The sequence below is a fragment of the Microtus oregoni genome, unplaced genomic scaffold (assembly GCF_018167655.1).
Source record: "Microtus oregoni isolate MIOR12 unplaced genomic scaffold, Mior012 000004F_ref0000308, whole genome shotgun sequence".
Lineage (NCBI taxonomy): Eukaryota > Metazoa > Chordata > Mammalia > Rodentia > Cricetidae > Microtus > Microtus oregoni.
The window spans coordinates 9,917,600-9,938,719 of NW_024543063.1; the positions used below are offsets into that span (position 1 = coordinate 9,917,600).

General features: G+C 39.2%; 1 protein-coding gene and 1 pseudogene across 4 annotated transcripts in view; both read right to left on the minus strand.

Annotated features, from left to right (window-relative positions):
- Dis3l2 (DIS3 like 3'-5' exoribonuclease 2) overlaps nt 1-21,120 on the minus strand; it is a 381,042-nt gene that overhangs the window by 287,056 nt on the left and 72,866 nt on the right. The gene's annotated exons all lie outside the window — the stretch shown is intronic.
- On the minus strand, nt 6,730-6,829 carry LOC121447711 (annotated as a pseudogene).

Genomic DNA, 21,120 nt, shown 5'->3' on the forward strand with positions numbered 1-21,120 from the left:
ATACCCTGGGAAACCAAGAAAAAACGATCAAACAGGTAATGGAAACAGTTCAAGAATTGAAAACTGAAATGGAAGCAAGGAAGAAAACACAAACGGAGGACCAGTTGGATACGGAAAATCTAGGTCAACGAGCAGAGCCTACAGAAACAAGCAAAATCAATAGAATACAAGAGATAGAAGAAAGAATCTCAGATTCTGAGGACACCATAGAGAAAATAAACGCACTGATCAAAGAAAACAGCAAAGCCAACAAATTCTCATCACAAAACATTCAGGAAATATGGGATACAATAAAAAGACCAAACCTAAGAATAATAGGAATAGAAGAAGGAGAAGAGTCACAACTCAAAGGCCCAGAAAATATTTTTAACAAAATTATGGAAGAAAACTTTCCCAACATAAAGAAAGATATTCCTTTGAATATTCAAGAAGCATACAGAACACCAAACAGACTGGATCAAAGAAAAACATCCCCTCGCCATAAAATAATCAAAACACTAAATACACAGGTTAAAGAAAGAATATTAAGAGCTGCAAAGGAAAAAGGCCACGTAACTTATAAAGGTAAACCAATCAGCCTTACACGTGACTTCTCTATGAAAACCATGAAAGCCAGAAGGTCCTGGATAGAGGTACTTCAGAAGCTAAGAGACCATGGATGCAAACCCAAACTACTATACCCAGCCAAGCTACTGTTAACTATTAATGGAGAAATCAAGACATTCCAGGATAAGAACAAATTTAAACAATACGTAGGGACAAATCCAGCCCTACAGAAAGTAATAGAAGGAAAATCGCAACCCAAGGAATCCAACACTGCCAACAATGCCTACAATAACTCAGGCATCTAGCGACCCTTCACCAGCACATCTCAAAGAAGGGAGACACACAATCTCTACTACCAAAAACAATAAGAATAACCGGAGTAAACAACCACTGGTCATTAATATCACTTAATATTAATGGGCTCAATTCACCTATAAAAAGGCACAGGCTAAGAGATTGGATACGAAAACAGGATTCAACATTCTGCTGTTTGCAAGAAACACATCTCAACCACAAAGACAGGCATCTACTCAGAGTAAAGGGTTGGGAAAAGGTGTTTCAAGCAAATGGTGCTAAGAAAAAAGCAGGTGTGGCCATACTAATTTCTAACAAAACTGACTTCAAACCAAAATCAATCAGAAGAGATCAAGACAGATACTTTATACTCATAACAGGAACAATTCATCAGGATGAAGTCTCAATCCTGAATATCTATGCCCCTAATATAAAAGCACCCACTTATGTAAAAGAAATATTACTAGAACTCAAGGCAGACATCAAACCACACACATTAGTAGAAGGAGACTTCAATACACCTCTCTCTCCAATGGACAGGTCAATCAGACAGAAACCTAATAAAGAATTAGGAGAATTATTGGAGGTAATTTAACAGGCATCTATAGAACACTCCACCCAAATAGGAAGCTCATGGAACCTTCTCGAAAACTGACCACATACTTGAAAACAAAGGAAACCTCCACAGATACAAAAAAATATCAGTGTCCACCTGTGTCTTATCAGATCACCATGGATTAAAGTTAGAAGGAAACAACAATGCTACCCCCAGAAAGCTGACAAACTCATGGAAACTGAACAGTCAACTACTGAAGCAAACCTGGGTCAGGGAAGAAATTAAGAAAGAAATTAAAATCTTCCTTGAATTTAATCAAAATAAAGAGACAACATACTCAAACCTATGGGACACGATGAAAGCAGTGCTAAGAGGAAAGTTCATAGCACTAAGTGCCCACTTAAAGAAAACGGAGAAAGCATACATCGGGGACTTAACGGCACACCTGAAAGCCTTAGAAAAAAAAGAAGCAGACGCACCTAGGAGGAGCAGAAGACTGGAAATAATCAAACTGAGGGCTGAAATCAACAAAATAGAAACACAGAAAACAGTCCAAAGAATCAATGAAACAAAAAATTGGTTCTTGGAGAAAATCAACAAGATCGACAAACCCCTATCCAAACTAATTAAACGACAGAGAGCGAACACGCAAATAAATAAGATCAGAAATGAAAAGAGGGACATAACCACAGACACAGAGGAAATTCAGAGAATCATTAGATCTTACTACAAAAGCCTGTATGCCACAGAACTGGAAAATACGAAAGAAATGAACATTTTTTTAGATAAGTACCATATACCGAAGCTAAACCAAGACCAGGTGAACGATCTAAATAGACCTGTTAGTCGCGAAGAACTACAACCTGTTATCAAAAATCTCCCTTCCAAAAAAAGCCAAGGATCAGATGGTTTCAATGCGGAATTCTACCAGAACTTCCAAGAAGAGCTAATACCTATACTTCTTAATGTATTTCACAATATAAAAACAGAAGAGTCATTGCCAAATTCCTTTTATGAACCTACAGTAGCCCTGATACCAAAACCACACAAAGACCCAACCAAGAAAGAGAATTACAGGCCTATCTCACTCATGAATATCGACGCAAAATTCTCAACAAAATACTGGCAAAACGAATCCAAGAACACATTAGAAAAATTATCCATTATGATCAAGTAGGCTTCATCCCAGAGATGCAGGGCTGGTCCAACACTCGCAAATCTATCAATGTAATCCAGCATATAAATAAACTGAAAGAAAAAACCATATGATCATTTCATTAGATGCAGAAAAAGCATTCGACAAAATTCAACACCCCTTTATGATAAAGGTCTTGGAGAGATTAGGGATACAAGGGTCATACCTAAATATAATAAAAGCTATTTACAGCAAGCCGACAGCTAACATTAAATTAAACGGAGAAAAACTCAAAGCCATCCCACTAAAATCAGGAACACGATAAGGATGTCCACTCTCTCCATACCTCTTCAATATAGTGCTTGAAGTTCTAGCAATAGCAATAAGACAACATAAGGGGATCAAGGGGATTCGTATTGGAAAGGAAGATGTTAAACTTTCGTTATTTGCAGATGATATGATAGTATACATAAGCGACCCCAAAAACTCTACCAAAGAACTCCTACAGCTGATAAACACCTTTAGTAATGTGGAAGGATACAAGATCAACTCCAAAAAATCAGTGGCCTTCCTATACACTAAGGATAAGGAAACAGAGAGGGAAATCAGAGAAGCATCACCTTTCACAATAGCCACAAATAACATGAAATATCTTGGGGTAACTCTGACCAAGGAAGTGAAAGATCTATACGACAAGAACTTTAAGTCTTTGAAGAAAAAAATTGAAGCAGACACCAGAAAATGGAAGGATCTCCCCTGCTCTTGGATTGGGAGGATCAACATAGTAAAAATGGCAATTCTACCAAAAGCAATCTATAGATTCAATGCAATCCCCATCAAACTCCCATCAAAATTCTTCACAGATCTAGAGAAGACAATAATCAACTTTATATGGAAAAACAAAAAACCCAGGATAGCAAAAACAATCTTATATAATAAAGGATCATCTGGAGGCATTACCATCCCTGACTTCAAACTCTATTACAGAGCTACAGTATTAAAAACAGCTTGGTATTGGCATAAAAACAGAGAAGTCAACCAATGGAATCAAATAGAAGACCCTGACATTAACCCACAAACATATGAACACCTGATTTTCGATAAAGGAGCTAAAAGTATACAATGGAAAAAAGAGAGCATCTTCAACAAATTGTGCTGGCAAAACTGGATGTCAACCTGTAGAAGAATGAAAATAGATCCATATCTTTTGCCATGCATAAAACTCAAGTCCAAATGGATTAAAGACCTCAATATCAGTCCGAACACACTGAACCTGATAGAAGAGAAAGTGGGAAGTACCCTACAACATATGGGCACAGGAGACCACTTCCTACGTATAACCCCAGCAGCACAGCCATTAAGGGCCTCATTGAATAAATGGGACCTCCTGAGACTGAGAAGCTTCTGTAAAGCAAAGGACACTGTCGCTAAGACACAAAGGCAACCCACTGACTGGGAGAAGATCTTCACCAACCCCGCAACTGACAAAGGTCTGATATCCAAAATATATAAAGAACTCAAGAAACTAGACTGTAAAAGGCTAATCAACCCAATTATAAAATGGGGCACTGAACTGAACAGAGAATTCTCAACAGAAGAAGTTCAAATGGCCAAAAGACACTTAAGGTCATGCTCAACTTCCTTAGCGATCAGGGAAATGCAAATCAAGACAACTTTAAGATACCATCTTATACCTGTCAGAATGGCTAAAATAAAAAACACCAATGATAGCCTTTGATGGAGAGGTTGTGGAGAAAGGGGTACACTCATCCATTGCTGGTGGGAATGCAAACTTGTGCAACCACTTTGGAAAGCAATGTGGCGGTTTCTCGGGAAATTCGGGATCAACCTACCCCTGGACCCAGCAATACCCCTCTTGGGAATATACCGAAGAGAGGCCTTAACATACAACAAAAGTATATGCTCTACTATGTTCATAGCAGCATTGTTTGTAATAGCTAGAACCTGGAAACAACCTAGATGCCCTTCAATGGAAGAATGGATGAAGAAAGTATGGAATGTATACATATTAGAGTACTACTCAGCGGTAAAAAACAAGGACTTCTTGAATTTTGCACACAAATGGATGGAAATAGAAAACACTATCCTGAGTGAGGTAAGCCAGACCCAAAAAGAGGAACATGGGATGTACTCACTCATATTTGGTTTCTAGCCATAAATAAAGGACATTGAGCCTATAATTAGTGATCCTAGAGAAGCTAAATAAGGAGAACCCAAAGAAAAACATATAGGCATCCTCCTGAATATTAACCTTCATCAGGCGATGAAAGGAGACAGAGACAGAGACCCACTTTGGAGCACCAGACAGAAATCTCAAGGTCCAAATCAGGAGCAGAAGGAGAGAGAGTACGAGCATGGAACTCAGGACCGCAAGGGGTGCACCCACACACTGAGACAATGGGGATGTTCTATCGGGAACTCACCAAGGCCAGCTGGTCTGGGTCTGAAAAAGCCTGGGATAAAACCGGACTCGCTGAACATAGCGGACAATGAGGACTACTGAGAACTCAAGAACAATGGCAATGGGTTTTTGATCCTACTGCACGCACTGGCTTTGTGGGAGCCTAGGCAGTTTGGATGCTCACCTTACTGGACCTGGATGGAGGTGGGTGGTCCTGGGACTTCCCACAGGGCAAGGAACCCTGATTGCTCTTTGGGCTGACAAGGGAGGGGAACTTGATTGGGGGAGGGGGAGGGAAATGGGAGGCGGTGGTGGGGAAGAGACAGAAATCTTTAATAAATAAATAAACGGAAAAAAATTAAAAAAATAAAAGTGGGTTTTCCCACTTCAAATCACTTAAATAAAAAAAAAATTCCTCACATGTGTACCCAGCCTAGTTGCTTGTTAGTTCCAGATGTTGCCAAGTTGACAACCAGAATAGCCATCACAGAGTCCATGGTCATCATGGTGAGGAACACGGAAGCCGGCAAGCAGGCAAGCAGGCAAGCTAGCACTAGAGCAGTAGCTGAGAGTTCATATCTTAACCCACAAACAGGAGGCAGAGAGAGTTAACTGGATCTGTGTGGGTTTTTGAAACCTCAAAGCCCAAACCCAGGGACAGACTTCCTCCAACAAGGCTATACATCCTAATGCTTCTCAGTTTCATCAACGGGGAACCAAACATTCAAATATACAAGCTTATGGAGGCCATTCTCATTCAAACCACCACACATCTGAGCAAGCAAATGCGGTTATTTACACACAGATAAACAAGGAAGCAGGATTTATGGAACTGTACAAACAGTCTCTGTATGGGAGCTGGCTGTAAACATCTGAGCGGAGAAAGTTATGGTAGTCGTTTTCCACATGCACTAACAACATTCACACTCAGTCCACTGAGGAAGGCCTTGCCATTCCCCTCTGAGACTCACCCTGGAGGGTTGGGGGAGATTTTGTCATTATCCCATGGGTCTGGGACTTTGGGGTCCTTGTCAACAACACACATTCACTGAGGACTTCACTCACTCGGGGCTTTGTCCACTCTCCATAAATACATTTCCTTTTGTATTCATCTCTTAATGGACACCAAGACTGATGCCACAACTTGGCTATTATGATAGGTGCTACAATAACCATGGATGTACTAGTATCTATCTCTATAGGAAGCTGACTTAGATGCCTTTATGTATATACTCAGGAATGCTATAGTTGCATCACACCACAGTTCTCCTTAGTTTCTTTCAGGAACATTCTTAACTGGTTTCTATAGTAACTGGCCTAATTTGAAATTATTTTACTCCTGAATCCTCTCCTTTTGTTTCATTACCTGATAATGGCCATAACATTTTTACTAAAACAACATAGAATATCAACATAATCTTGACTTTCATTTATCAGATTAATAACAAATTTTCGCTCCATTTGTTGGTCATTATCTTCCTCTTTTGAGAACTGTCTATTACAGTCACTTGTCAAATTATGGAATAGATTACTTGTTTTTTTAAAAAAAATTCTTTATGTAGTCTGGACATTATCCCTCTTTCAAATGAACACTTGGGAAAAAGGCAAAATCCTTCGCATCATAGAATGTTTCTTTACTTTGGTAACTGTCCCCTCTGCTATGAACAAGCTTTAAAGTTTTATTTATAATTGTGTGTTATGTTCTGTGCGTGTGCATGATGTGTGGATGTGCTTACACATGTAGAGGTCAGAAGTCAACTCTGGAGTTGGTTATTTAAAAACATAGTATACATCAAAAATCACATGTCATCCTTATGCTGGGGCCATGCTAATCTGTATTGTTCTAATTTTAGAATACAGAGATGACAAAGTGAGTACACACAGATTTTTCATTTAATGAAATTTTGTTAATTCTTGCCACTATTAAAATTTTTGAGCCTGTTTAGAAATTCATTGCTTCTGCTCATATGTTCATTTTCCTTATATTACTCTCTAATAGTTTCAAATTTTCAGATCCTACATTAGAGACATTCAACCATTTTGAATTGACTTTTGTGCAGGTTGAGAGATAAGGATCTAGCTTTGGTTGTCTACACGTGGATATCCTGTTTTTCCAGCACCACTTATTAAGAAGGATGTCTTTAATGTATATTTACAGCACCTTTCTCAAGAATAAGATGGTTAATTGTCCTTGGTTGCTTCCCAGAACTTGATACTAAGACCCTGTTGTTGAAAACACCATAAACCTCAGACACAGGACTTGAAGGAATCAAGCTCGCACTGACCAGGAATCCTCTTCCTTGCAAGCAAGCTCTCCTAGTATCAGAAAGTGCTACGAAAGCTGCCAGTGGAGTAAATTGATGGATGTTCCCACCCCGTGTAAAGCCTGTAAACCACAACAGCCATCCCAGCAAGAAACCCCAAATGGTACAACGGTGGCACTAACAACTGTCTAACTGGACTAAAGCAAGGCAAGAGGAAAGTCATGCCTGGTCCTGTAAACCTAGCCAAAAACTCATGGCTCATAGAGAGATCATTGACCCTAGAAGATAACTTATTATTGTCATTTCTCTAAATCAATTAGCTACCAAATGTATTTTAAATACTTATGCTTCCACTCATAGGTAAATGTAGCTCTCACTACTCATAGATGCTTCTTTTTTGCAACAGAGGCTACTACTGAGAGACACTGGAGGTCCATATGCATACAGTAAGCAACTATGGGGTGCCAAGCCCAACTGGTACTTCTATAACACACCCTATAACTAAAGCTCAGGAAACATCAGTAAAGAGGGACAATTATGAGCCAGGGGCTAGAGAGATAACTCAGCAGTTCAGAGCAGATACTGCTCTTACAGAGGATCCAAATTTGGTTCCTAACATAGACACACCAAGAGGTCCACAACTTCATCTTGTTCTGGTTGAGTTCTTATCAACCTGAAAAAAAGCTGGGGTCATCTGAAAAGACATCACAACTGAGAAAATGCCTCCATAAGGCTGGCCTATAGAAAAGCCTATAGGCCATTTTCTTGATTGATGATTGATATGCTAGGGACCATTCCACTGTGGGTAGTGCTGTCCCTGGGCAAGTGGTCCTGGGGTGTATGAGAAAGTGAACTGAGCAAGTCAGTAAGCAACACTCCTCCGTGACCTCTGCATCAGTTCCTACCTCCAAGTTCCTGTCCTGACTTCCTGGATGATACACTACAAGCTGTAAGATGAAATAAACCCTTTTCTCTTCAAATCGCTTTGGGTTATGGTGTTTTATCACAGTAATAGAAACCCTAAGACACACCTATAGCTCCAGTTCCAGGGGATCCAAAGCCCTCTTCTGGCCTCCACGGGCTCACTGTACTCACATGCACACAAACACACGCACACATACTACACAATTTTTAAAGCATTTTTTTTTTAATTTTTAAGAGTCAGAAGACTGGGTCACCTGCTTCAAGATGGTATCTTCTAGACATGACAGGAGTGCTATACTCATTAAACCTTAACAATATGGTTACCGGCGCAAGACCTAAACACTAACCACACCAGTCATCATGGCAAAATGGACTAGGTAAAACTTCACAAGGCCTCACCCCTAGATGAAGAGCTACAGACAATCAATACCTAATTTGAGAAGAAGCCTTTTTCTCTAGAGACAAATCCTTTTATAGGTTATTCAGTCCTAAGTAATCAGCTCTAAATACATTTACATATGGGCCATATTAACTGGACTCTCAATAGGGTGTCAGGGGATGACAGTAACAATTCAGAAAGTTCATGAATAAGAGAGAGACGAGAGAGTACAGGAGTCAAAAGGAGAGGAAGTATGAATGATATATATTTGTGTATGAAAGTCTCAAGTTTTTTAAAGAATAGGAAAGTTGTTCAATTCCATGGTCTGTCTATATAGACATGTATGTCTACCATATTAATTTAGTTACTGTGGCCCTGTAGAATAATTTCAAGTCACATTTTGTGATGCCTCTAGCATAGCTCCTTTTCTAAGAACTGTTTGGGTATTCAGGGTGTTTTATGTTCTGTGTGAATTTTAGGACTCTTTTACTATTCCCATGAAGAATGCTATAGGAATATGAGTGTGGATGGCATTGACTCTATGCACCACTTTAGGTAAAAATGATTACTTTAACAATATTAATTCTGCTAATCATGAATGTGGGAGGTCTTTCCATTTTCTATTGTTTGCAATTTCTTTCCTTGGTATTTAAATCAAATTTATTTTAGAAGTCTTTCACCTCTTTGGTTAAGTTTATTCCTAGTTAGGGTTTTTGTTTTGAGAACACTGTGAGTAGAAATGTTTTCCTGATTTTTTTTCTCAGCATATTCACTGTTGGTTATATAGAAGAGCTAATCAACTTTCGTAAGTTGATTTTGTATCCTGTAACTCTTCTGAAAGGGCTTATCAGACCTAAGAATCTCCTTGCCAGAGTGTTTAGACTATACTGACAAATGCTTTTTTCCTATTTGCATCCCTTTAGTCTCATTCTCTAAGAAATTAAGCACTATATTAAATAAAAGAGAAAAGAGTGAAGATCCCCTTCTCATTCCTCATTTTAGAAGAAATACTTCCAGGTTTTACCACTGAATATAATGATGATAATAAGCTTGTCATATACAGGCTTTATTACGTTTAGATATGATCTTTCAGGACACAGTTTCGATAATAATTTATCGTGAAGGGGTTTTAAGCTTTGTCAAAGGCTTCTCCTGTACTTACTGAAGTAGTCATGTAATTCATGACCTTTATGCATCTTCTCACATGCTGCATTACATTCACTGATTTGTATATGTTGAACTATATTTTCATTCCTGCCATAAAAACTGATTGTGGTATATGATCCTTTCAATGTGCTGTTCCCTTAATTTGGCAAGTATTTCACTAAGAATTTTTGTATTTATGACCATCAAAGATACCAGCCTAGCTTTTTTCTTACTATGTCTATGGGGATTTGAATGTAATTGGCTCCCAAAAGCTCATAGGGAGTAGCACTATTAGGAGGTGTGACTTTGTTAGACTAGGTATGACTTTGTTGGAGAAAGTGTGTAATTGTGGGGATGGGCTTTGAGATCTCATATATGCTCAAGCCATGCCCAGTATCTCAGACCACTTCCTGCAGACTGCAGGTCAAGATGTAGGACTCTCAGTTCCTTCTTCAGCATACATGCCTGTATGCGGTCATGCTGCATCATGATGATAATGGACTAAACCTCTGAAAATGTAAGCCACCCAATTAAATATTTTTCCTTTATAAGAATTGCCATGGTCATGGTGTCTCTTCATAGAATAAAAACCCTAACTAAAACAATGTCCTTATCCAGCTTCGATATCAGGATAACACTGGCACTGCACACTGAATCCAGATGCATTCCTTCCTTTCTGTTTTATAGACTGGTTTGAGGAGTTTGGGTGTTAGTTCATCCCTAAGATGTAGGAGTCTAGCAGAGAGTCCATCTAGTTGTAGGTTTTTCTTAGAGATTCTTCAGAACTGCTTCAGTCTCACTGCTCATTGCAGATGAGGTAATGTTGCTTACATCCTCGAGATACAATTTTAGTAGGTCATATGTCTTAAGAATTTGCCCATTCCTTCTATATTTTCCAGTTTATTGGACTGCTGAGTTCCCAAAATATTATCTAATAATATTCTGAATTTCCATGATACCACTTTAATGTCCCCCCTTTCAGCTCTAATTTCATTAATTTGGGCCTTCTCTTTCTTTCGTTTACTTTGGCTAACAGTCTGTCAATCCTGTTTCTCTCTTCAAAGAGCCACCTCCTTGTTCCATTGATCTTTTGTATTTTCTTTTACTCTCCATTTCATTCATTTTAACCCTGATCTTTATTTCTTTCCACATACTAATTTGGGGCTTGGCTTGTACTTATTTTTCTAAGACCTTAAGGTTTATCATTAAGTAATTTATTTGAGTTTTCTCTGATTTTTAATATAAGCACAGATAGCTATAAACTTTCCTTTCAGAAATACCTTGGAAATATCCCAAAGTCTCTAACAACTTGTGTTTTCATTTTCATTTGATTCTAGGAATTTTCAAATTTCCTTCCTGATTTCTTAAGTGACTCACTGGCATTTAAATGTGTATTGTTCAATATCCATGTATTTGTAGTTTCTGTGGTTTCTCTTGCTATTGACTTCTAGTTTATTCCATATGTTGTGATAAAATCAATTATTTTGGTTTATTTTTCTCTGTTAAGACTTGATTTCAGGGCTTAAAATGTGGTCTATTTTGGACAAAGCACTATGAACTGCTAAGAATAATACATATTCCATATATATTGGATATAATAATAATAATAATAGATATCTACAGATATCTTGGAAGTCCATTTGACCTATGGTGAAGTTTAACTCTGATTTTTTATTTATTTGGATAATCAATATATTGATGAGAGTAGAGTACTGAAGTGACTGTTGTTATTGTATCTGGACCTACTTGTCCATTTATGTCCCATACTGTTTATTTTATGAAATTTGGTACATCAATATTTGGAGTATATATTTTTCAATTGTTACATCTCCCTTATGGATTGCTTCCTTTAAAAATATGCAATGATCTTCTGATTTTGGCATGATGACTGCTTTGTCAAATATAAGTATACTATTCTTAATTTATTTTGGATTCCATTTGTTTGGAATGCCATTTTCTATCCTTTCTACGTAGAATTTCTGTGTTTTGGATAGAGGGGTGAGCTTTTTGCAGAAAACAAATGCCTGGGTTTTGTTTTATTTTATTTTAAATTCATTCAGTCAGTCTACATCTTTTAGTTGAAGAGTTATGACCACTTATATTTAGGTTTATTATTAAGTATGTACCAAGTTCACCCTTCCTTACCTTAGAAGTTTATTGGTTTTATAAGTTGAAAATGATTGGTTCTTTCCTACTTCCCACTGTTTATTCTCCTGGTAAGATGTACTTTCTTTTCCAAAATTCTCATACTTTGTATATTCTTTCTTCTACTTACATATGATAAACCTTTAAACATTTTCAGACATACAGGGTTAGTGGCCATGAATTGTTTTAGTTTATGCTTACCACGAAGGGTCATTATTTATCCTATGATTGTAAAGGATAATTTCTGGCTATAGTAGTCATGATTGGCAGTTATTTTGTTTCAGGACTTGAAATAATAAGCCCATAGTCTTGAAGTCTTTAGAATATCTGTTTGTATTCCATACTTTCTTCATCCATTCTTCCATTGAAGGGCATCTAGGTTGTTTCCAGGTTCTGGCTATTACAAATAATACTGCTATGAACATAGATGAACAAATGCTTTTGTCATATGATCGGGCATCTCTTGGGTATATTCCCAAGAGTGGTATTGCTGGGTCCAGGGGTAGGTTGATCCCGAATTTCCTGAGAAACCGAAACACTGATTTCCACAGTGGTTGCACAAGATTGCATTCCCACCAGCAATGGATGAGGGTACCCCTTCCTCCACAGCCTCTCCAGCAAAGGCTATCATTGGTGTTTTTTATTTTAGCCATTCTGACAGGTGTAAGATGGTATCTTAAAGTTGTCTTGATTTGCATTTCCCTGATCGCTAAGGAAGTTGAGCATGACCTTAAGTGTCTTTTGGCCATTTGAACTTCTTCTGCTGAGAATTCTCTGTTCAGTTCAGTGCCCCATTTTTTAATTGGGTTAATTAGCATTTTAAAGTCTAGTTTCTTGAGTTCTCTATATATTTTGGAGATCAGACCTTTGTCTGTTGCAGGGTTGGTGAAGATCTTCTCCCAGTCAGTAGGTTGCCTTTTTGTCTTAGTGACAGTGTCCTTTGCTTTACAGAAGCTTCTTAGTTTTAGTAGGTCCCATTTATTCAATGTTGCCCTTAATGTCTGTGCTGCTGGGGTTATACTTAGGAAGCGATCGCCTGTGCCCATATGTTGTAGGGTACTTCCCACTTTCTCTTCTATCAGGTTCAGTGTGTTCGGGCTGATATTGAGGTCTTTAATCCATTTGGACATTAGAGTACTACGCTGCGGTAAAAAACAATGACTTCTCGAATTTTGCATGCAAATGGATGGAAATAGAAAACACTATCCTGAGTGAGGTATCCCAGACCCAAAAAGATGAACATGGGATGTACTCACTCATAATTGTTTTCTAGCCATAAATAAGGGTCACGGAGACTACAATTGGTGAACCTAAAGAAGCTAAATAAGAAGGTGAACCCAAGGAAAAACATATAGTTATCCTCTTGGCTATGGGAAGTAGACAAAATAGCCGGGGAGAAAATTGGGATCTTGGGGGTGGGGTGGGATGAGGGTAAGGGGAGATGGGGAGAGAAAAGTGAGAAGGGAAGGAGGGGGGGAACTTGGGGAAAAAGGAGGATTGGGATAAAGGAAGGTTGGACAGGGGAGCACGGAAACACAATTCTTAGTTAAGGGAGCCACCTTAGGGTTGGCAAGAGACTTGACCGTAGAGTGGCTCCCAGGAGCCCAGGGTGATGTCCCCAGATAGTCCCTTGGGCAGCTGAGGATAGGGAACCTGAAATGACCCTATCCTATAGCAATACTGATAAATATCTTGCATATCACCATAGAACCTTCATCTGGTGATGGATGGAGATAGAGACAGAGACCCACACTGGAGCACTGGACTGAGCTCCCAAGGTCCCAATGAGGAGCAGAAGGAGGGAGAAGATGAGCAAGGAAGTCAGGACCACGAAGGGTGCACCCACCCACTGAGACAATGGGGCTGATCTAATGGGAGCTCACCAAGGCCAGCTGGACTGTGACTGAAAAAGCATGGGATAAAACCGGACTCTCTGAACATGGCGAACAATGAGGACTGATGAGAAGCCAGGGACAATGGCATGGGGTTTTGATCCTACTTCATGTACTAGCTTTGTGGGAGCCTAGCCAGTTTGGATGTTCACCCTCTTAGACATGGACGGAGGGGGGCGGACCTAGGACTTTCCACAGGCAGGGAACCCTGACTGCTCTTTGGACTGGAGAGGGAGGGGGAGAGGAGTTTGGGGGGAGGGAGAGAAGGGTGGAAGGAGGGGGAGGGAAATGGGAGGTTGGGAGGAGATGGATACTTTTTTTTTCCTTTTCTCAATAAAAAAAAATTTAAAAAAAAAAAGAATATCTGTTTGTAAGTTTGCCACTATCTTAAAAGATTTACTTTTGTAAGTTATCTAACACTTCTTTCTTATAGCTTTCAGTACTGTTTGTCTTGTATTTTTCTTCATTTACTTATTATGCTTATTTATTATTTATTGTGTGTTCATGGCAAGCATGAGAGGATAGAGGATGGCTTTAGGGAACTGGCTCTCCCCCTCCTCAGTCATATGGGTTCTGGTGATCAAACTCTGGTCATCAAATTTGACAACAAGCATCATTATCCACAATTTCACAGCCCCTGTTCTTTATTTTTTATACATTAACCACAATATGGCATGGAAAGTTTCTTTTCTAGGCATGTCTTTTAAGGATCTAGATGCCTTGTACACTTGGATATCCTCTGATTTACTAGATTTTGGGGTATTTTCTGCTATAACTATCTTAAGATTTTTGTCTTTAGTCTATGTCTCATTATGGTGGGTTCAATAGTAAATAGTCCCCATATACTCAAATATTTGAATGTTTGGTCATTAGGGAGTGGCAATACTTAAAAGAGATCAAGAGCAGGTATGGCTTTGTTGGAGGAAGTTTGTCACTGGAGGTGGGCTTTGGGATTTCAGAAGCTCAAGGCAAGTCTAGGGGCACTCTCTCTTCTTTCTGCACATGCATTCAGATGTATCTCAGTTCCTTCTCCAGCATCATGTCTGCTTGCATGTCACCATGCTTCTTGCCACGCTGATAATGAACTAAACCTCTGAACCTACGAGTCAGCCCCAATTAAATACTTTTCTTTATAAGAGTTGTCGTGGACATGGTGTTTCTTAGTCAGCAACAGAACACTGACTAAGACACTCAATTTTCTTTCTTCTACACAAATTTATAGTTTCATCTTTTAAACATGCCCCAAAGGTCTTAGATGTATGGTTATCAGAGTGTGTGTGTGTGTGTGTGTGTGTGTGTGTGAGAGAGAGAGAGAGAGAGAGAGAGAGAGAGAGAGAGAGAATTATAACTACTCATCTTTAGTCTCCACCCCTGACATTTTTTCTTGTACGTAGTCTATTCTACTATTGAATGCTTGCTAATGAGTTTTAAATTCTGACTTAATATGCTTTCCAAGTTTATAGTGTTATTGTTATTTTTTTTCCAAGCCCTCTATCTCTTTGTTCTTTTTTATCCAAGTTCTTGAATTTCTTGTCAAGGTCTTAAATTTACTTACTTACCCCATTCATCTGTTTATTTGAATCCTCTCTAAGGTCACTGGTGATTTCTTTGCATTTTTAAAATTTTTATTATTTTACAAATATGAATCTTTTGTCCACATGTGCATGTCTGGTACCAGCAGAGGCCAGAAGAGGGCATAAGTCTGTTAACTAGAGTTCACAGACAATTCTGAGCTACCATGTGAGTGCTGGGAATTGAACCCATGCTCTCTGTAAGAGCAGCTAGTGCTCTTAACTGCTGAGCCATCTCTCCAGCTTCACTGCTAATTTTCAAGCAATACTGTAATTCTTTGACATTTCAACCATTCTGTCCTTTTGGATTCAGCTACTTAAGGATTGTGAACTTTTGGGAGGTCATATTGCTTTTCATATTTCTTGAGTTTCTCAGTTGTAATTTATACATCTGCTGAAATAAGTATCTCTTCTGGCATTATTTAGGATGTTCTTAGTGAGCGGCTTTCTATTGAAAGATCAACCCCAATACCATACAGTGAAGAGAAAAAGAACAGCTATTCCAGCAACAACACCAAAACAAACCACATAAAGCCAATGTCTACATCATTAATAATCATGAAATATGAAAATAAAAATAGCATAGAATAGACTATTAAGTTAAAACTTATGGAAGCAAATGTAGTAATAATAAATAAATGAAATAAGAAAGGCAAAAATAATAAAGAAGTAGGGTTCATTGAAAGTAAAGAAAAAGAAGGAAGTGAGAAAAGGGGAAAAGAAAAAGTAAGAGATAAAAATCCCATTAGAAAATAAATATGACCATCCGGAAAGATGGCTCAGTAGTTAAGAGCACTCATTGCCTGATTGCCCTTCCTTCCTTCCTTCCTTCCTTCCTTCCTTCCTTCCAGAGGTCACGAGTTCGATTCCCAGCACCAGCACGGTGGCTTATGGCCATCTGTCCTGAGGTCTGGAGCCCTCTTGTGGGAAAAGAAGCCGGGCAGTAGCGGCACATGAGGCAAGTGGATCTCTGTGAGTTCGAGACCAGCTTGGTCTACAAGAGCTAGGTCTAGGACAGCTAGGACTGTTACATAGAGAAATTCTGTCTCAAAAACAAACAAAAAGAGAGTAAATATAGAAATAAAATTAGATGAAGGTAAAAATAAAACTAAAAACAAAAGATCTTTAAAAAATAAAAAAGCAATAATACAGTAAAAAGAATGAAGACTTTAAATGACAAAATCAGAGAAGTTTATTTCTGGGTCCTCTAAGGCTGGAATCTTCTGGATGAGGGTCAGGTAATGAAATGGAGTTCAAGACTCCTGCAGTGTTTCTAACATTCAGGCTGGTGCTGAATGTGGACTAAGAATCAGTCAGTCAAGGTCAACTGTCAGCTTAAGGGCTGCAATCATGGTAGAAGTTTTCATTCTTTGCATAAAGGAATTTACTCTGGGCCTGTGGACTCTGAGCCACACGAGTTCCTACTAGATCTAGAGCTACCTCTCCAATCCCCCCCATATGTACCCAAGGGCAACGGATGTCCATGCTAAGAGTCTTCCAAGGGTGCTAAAGTGTGAAGGAAGTAAACAGAACATTGGGTTCTACCTGTGAAAAGGAGAACTGGGGGAACTAGCACTCTGCCGGCCAGTTACAGCCTGTTCAGATCCCCTGCAGAAGGGAGTAGGCAGGGGAAACAGAGGGATCTGCCGCCCGGGGCACACAGCTCTTAGCACTACCCTGCATGGAACCACATGCAGAAAGGAAGCAGTTCTGGAAACCAAGCAATCCTCCAGTCATAGGCTCAGAATTCCTATCGACAGGGATGGGGACACTGATCATGGAACCATTTACGCTGAGCCCTCTGCTAACTACATTTCTCAGTTAGATCATGTTCAACTTGCCCTAACTGTCTCCTGTGGCTGTCTCCTACCTAGACACTGCATCAGGGTGGACCCAGGCTCAGAGTTGTAACAGTCCTTGCTTTCAAGTTCCCAAGAAGCTGACTCTCAATAGGTGCTCTCTTATTCAAGAGTTTACACTGCTATTTAGTGTGTGTGTGTGTGTGTGTGTGAGTGTGTGTGTGTTGTGTATACACCACAGTGCAAATGTGGAGGTCAGAGAACAACATGAAGCTGGTTCTCTTCTTCCTACAAACAGGTTCAAGAGACTTTTAAACCAAATCTCCCACTGGAATTAGGGCTCGCAAGAGCTATGGGCTTTCTGCAGAAGCTAAGCATACCAGCAGGTCATCACCAGTGCTGCACACCCTCCCTTTTAATTGTAGCTTTAGGTGCCGTTGAAGCTGAAAAGGCTTTCTACTTTTTCTGCATAATCTCTACTTATTTGGGCTTTTCTGAATTTTATATCATCTCTTTCTGACTACCAATGCCTTTTCTCTCTTTGGAATATAATTTGCCCTTTCTTACTCTGAGTCTTCCTTACAATGTGAAACAGAAAGCTTCTGGTCTACCACCATAACCTAGAAAACAGTGCATTTTAAAGTAACTATTGATATGTGTGAAAACAAATCACTCCCATCAGATTAAGGGTCTCAACTGATATTTCTAGGGTTTGCTTTCCGACTCTAGCATATGTGTGCACACGCGCATACGTGCACGTCATAAGGGGGGGGGAGTGTCAGTCATGCTCAGTTTTCTTTAATATTAGCTCTCTATTGACACAGCAGGTGGCCTGTCTTCACAGAGAAGGGTGAAGGAGACAAACATGAGTAGTTTCAGATTATGTTCATCTTTTTAGCTAACCCAGCAGAAGAAATGAATCTCTCACTAAAGTACTCTGCAAGAACCCCAAGGTCAGGTTCTTTGGGGCTGATATGGGTCACATGTCCATTCTTGCACCAATGACCACAGCAGAGAATTAAACTAGAATAACTAGACCATCATTTCTTAAAATTTTTCATCTTGCAATATCTTGAACTCAAGACATTTTTATGTGACACTAGTTATATAGTATAAAATAGGTTTAGAAATTTTAAAATACCAATAAAATAGCATAAATCGTTTTTCTTTTTCTGAGTTTTTTTGAGAGAGGATTTCACTCCACAGCTCAGGCTGCCTACAACTCACTATGTAGACCAGGTTGCTTCAAACATTCAACAATGAACCTGCTTAAGCCTCCAGAATGCTAGGATTACAGGCTTCAGTCATCACAATTGGCATGAAATTTATTTTAAAACAATTCTTGGGTGTTCATATAATTTTATCATTTATTAAAGCCTTAATAAAGTTTTAATATGGGTACATTCATTTTATAAAAAGAATTATATCTTGGATGAATATTTGATACTACGGGACATACTAATAAAATAGATACATAAAAGTTCAACATTTTTTAGAGTTGATCAATTTCTTCATTTTATAGTTATCAATAGTGAGAATAATACTCAGTAATATATATTATAAATGATAAAAGTATGTTTAGGGGCAATAAAAAAATTATTGACAATTATGAACTAATTGTCAAGCAAAATTCATTTAGTAGTTTTTTGTGAAACTTGTCTGTAAGTCAAACAACAATTTTTTAAAAATCAAACATTCTAACATTATCCAACTCAAAGATATACTAATTTTAATACTTCTATGTTGAGGAATGACAGTAGGAAAATATTAAAGGTCTTCATTTTCTAACATTAAGACATTACGTTTCTAAAAAGGAGGAAACTTCTTACATACAGATAAAAATACAATTTATAATAAAGAGTAACCTCATACTTGAGGCAAGCTGTTCCCACCAGCGTCCACTGCTGTGTGGCATGGCAGCACGTGCAGGACAAAGAGCAAATGATGTGTGTCCAGAACTAAGCTTTCACTGAAGTCGTACGATGAAACACTAGTCAACACTGCCACAAAAACTTGGAACTCAATAAGGGGCTTTTAATTAATTTTTGGTTGTTGTGGGTTCTAAAACATTTTACTCTCACCAAGTTTTTTATAGCTGTCCCATCAGCTATAAGACCTACACAGAGACTAGACTGACACTGGCCTATGTCAGAGGAATATGAACAATGTGTGCCTCCTTGTAAAGAAAAAAAGATCTAAGTCTCCTTAGAAATGACAAAACTACATGCAAATGAATGGAAATAGAAAACACTATCCTGAGTGAGGTAACCCAGACCCAAAAAAGATGAACATGGGATGTACTCACTCATAATTGGTTTCTAGCCATAAATAAGGGTCACGGAATCTACAATTGGTGAACCTAAAGAAGCTAAATAAGAAGGTGAACCCAAGGAAAAACATATAGTTATCCTCTTAGCTATGGGAAGTAGACAAAATTGCTGGGGAGAAAATTGGGATCTTGGGGGTGGGGTGGGATGGGGTAAGGGGAGATGGGGAGAGAAAAGGAAGAAGGGGAGGATGGGGGGAACTTGGGGGAAAAGGATGATTGGGATAAAGGAAGGTTGGATAGGGGAGCACGGAAGCACAATTCTTAGTTAAGGGAGCCACCTTAGGGTTGGCAAGAGACTTGAACCTAGAGTGGCTCCCAGGAGCCCAAGGCGATGTCCCCAGTTAGTTCCTTGGGCAGCTGAGGATAGGGAACCTGAAATGACCCTATCCTATAGCAATACTGACGAATACCTTGCATATCACCATAGAACCTTCATCTGGCGATGGATGGAGATAGAGACAGAGACCCACACTGAAGCACTGGACTGAGCTCCCAAGGTCCCAATGAGGAGCAGAAGGAGGGAGAAGATGAGCAAGGAAGTCAGGACCACGAGGGGTGTGTCCACCCACTGAGACAGTGGGGTTGATCTATTGGGAGCTCACCAAGGCCAGCTGGACTGTGACTGAAAAAGCATGGGATAAAACCGGATTCTCTGAACATGGCGAACAATGAGGGCTGATGAGAAGCCAGGGACAATGGCACCGGGTTTTGATCCTACTTCATGTACTAGCTTTGTGGGAGCCTAGCCAGTTTGAATGTTCACCTTCCTAGACCTGGATGGAGGGGGGAGGACCTTGGACTTTCCAAGGGGCAGGCAACCCCTGACTGCTCTTTGGACTGGAGAGGGAGGGGGAGAGGAGTAGGAGGAGGGGAGAAGGGTGGGAGAAGGGGGAGGGAAATGGGAGGCTGGGAGGAGGCGGAAACTTGTTTTTTTTTTCCTTTTCTCAATAAAAAAAGAAATGACAAAACTAGTATTCTTTTTAAAGAAAATTCTGTGTTTTTATTTCTTAAAGTCTACTGATAAGGCTGTAAATGTTTGCTTGAATCAACTATTACTCCTTTTAGAATAACAACGATTTTTGACACAGAATCAAAACAGGAATATAATACTACCCAGGAAAGAAAATAACCTAAATGTTTTGATAACTTGTCAACTAAAATAAAGATCATTTACATTTAAGGTTTTTACTTATATAGGGACTTAAGTAGTATCTAACCTCAAATTCTCTCACATCAATCATACCAACCTGCAGCAAATGCATTTCACATCTCACAGATATATTTCAATATCCTGGAACTCACTGAAAAATAAATTTAATCCGCAGACCATTTCTGAAAATCAGATAGTTATAGTAAAAAGTATCTGAGGACAAGAGAACATCAGGCACTGAAACAAGAGCCATATTCCAGGTTGGGCATATTCCATATGGTTGATCTCTACTAAGAGACTAAGAATAATTAGCAGGGATAGTGGGGCTAGGGCAATGGCTCAGTCAGCAAAATGCCTGCCATGTAACCATGAGTTTGATCCCTGCACCCACATAAAAAAAAAGCTAGGCATGATGGCATATGCCTATAATCTGGGACTGGGAAGGCAGAGACAAGTAAATCCCTGGGCCTCACTTACTGACTAATCTACCCTAATCAGTGGGACCCATGTCCCAGTAAGAGACCCTGTCTCAAAAAACAAAAAGAAGCAACAAAGTGGGTGGCTCCTA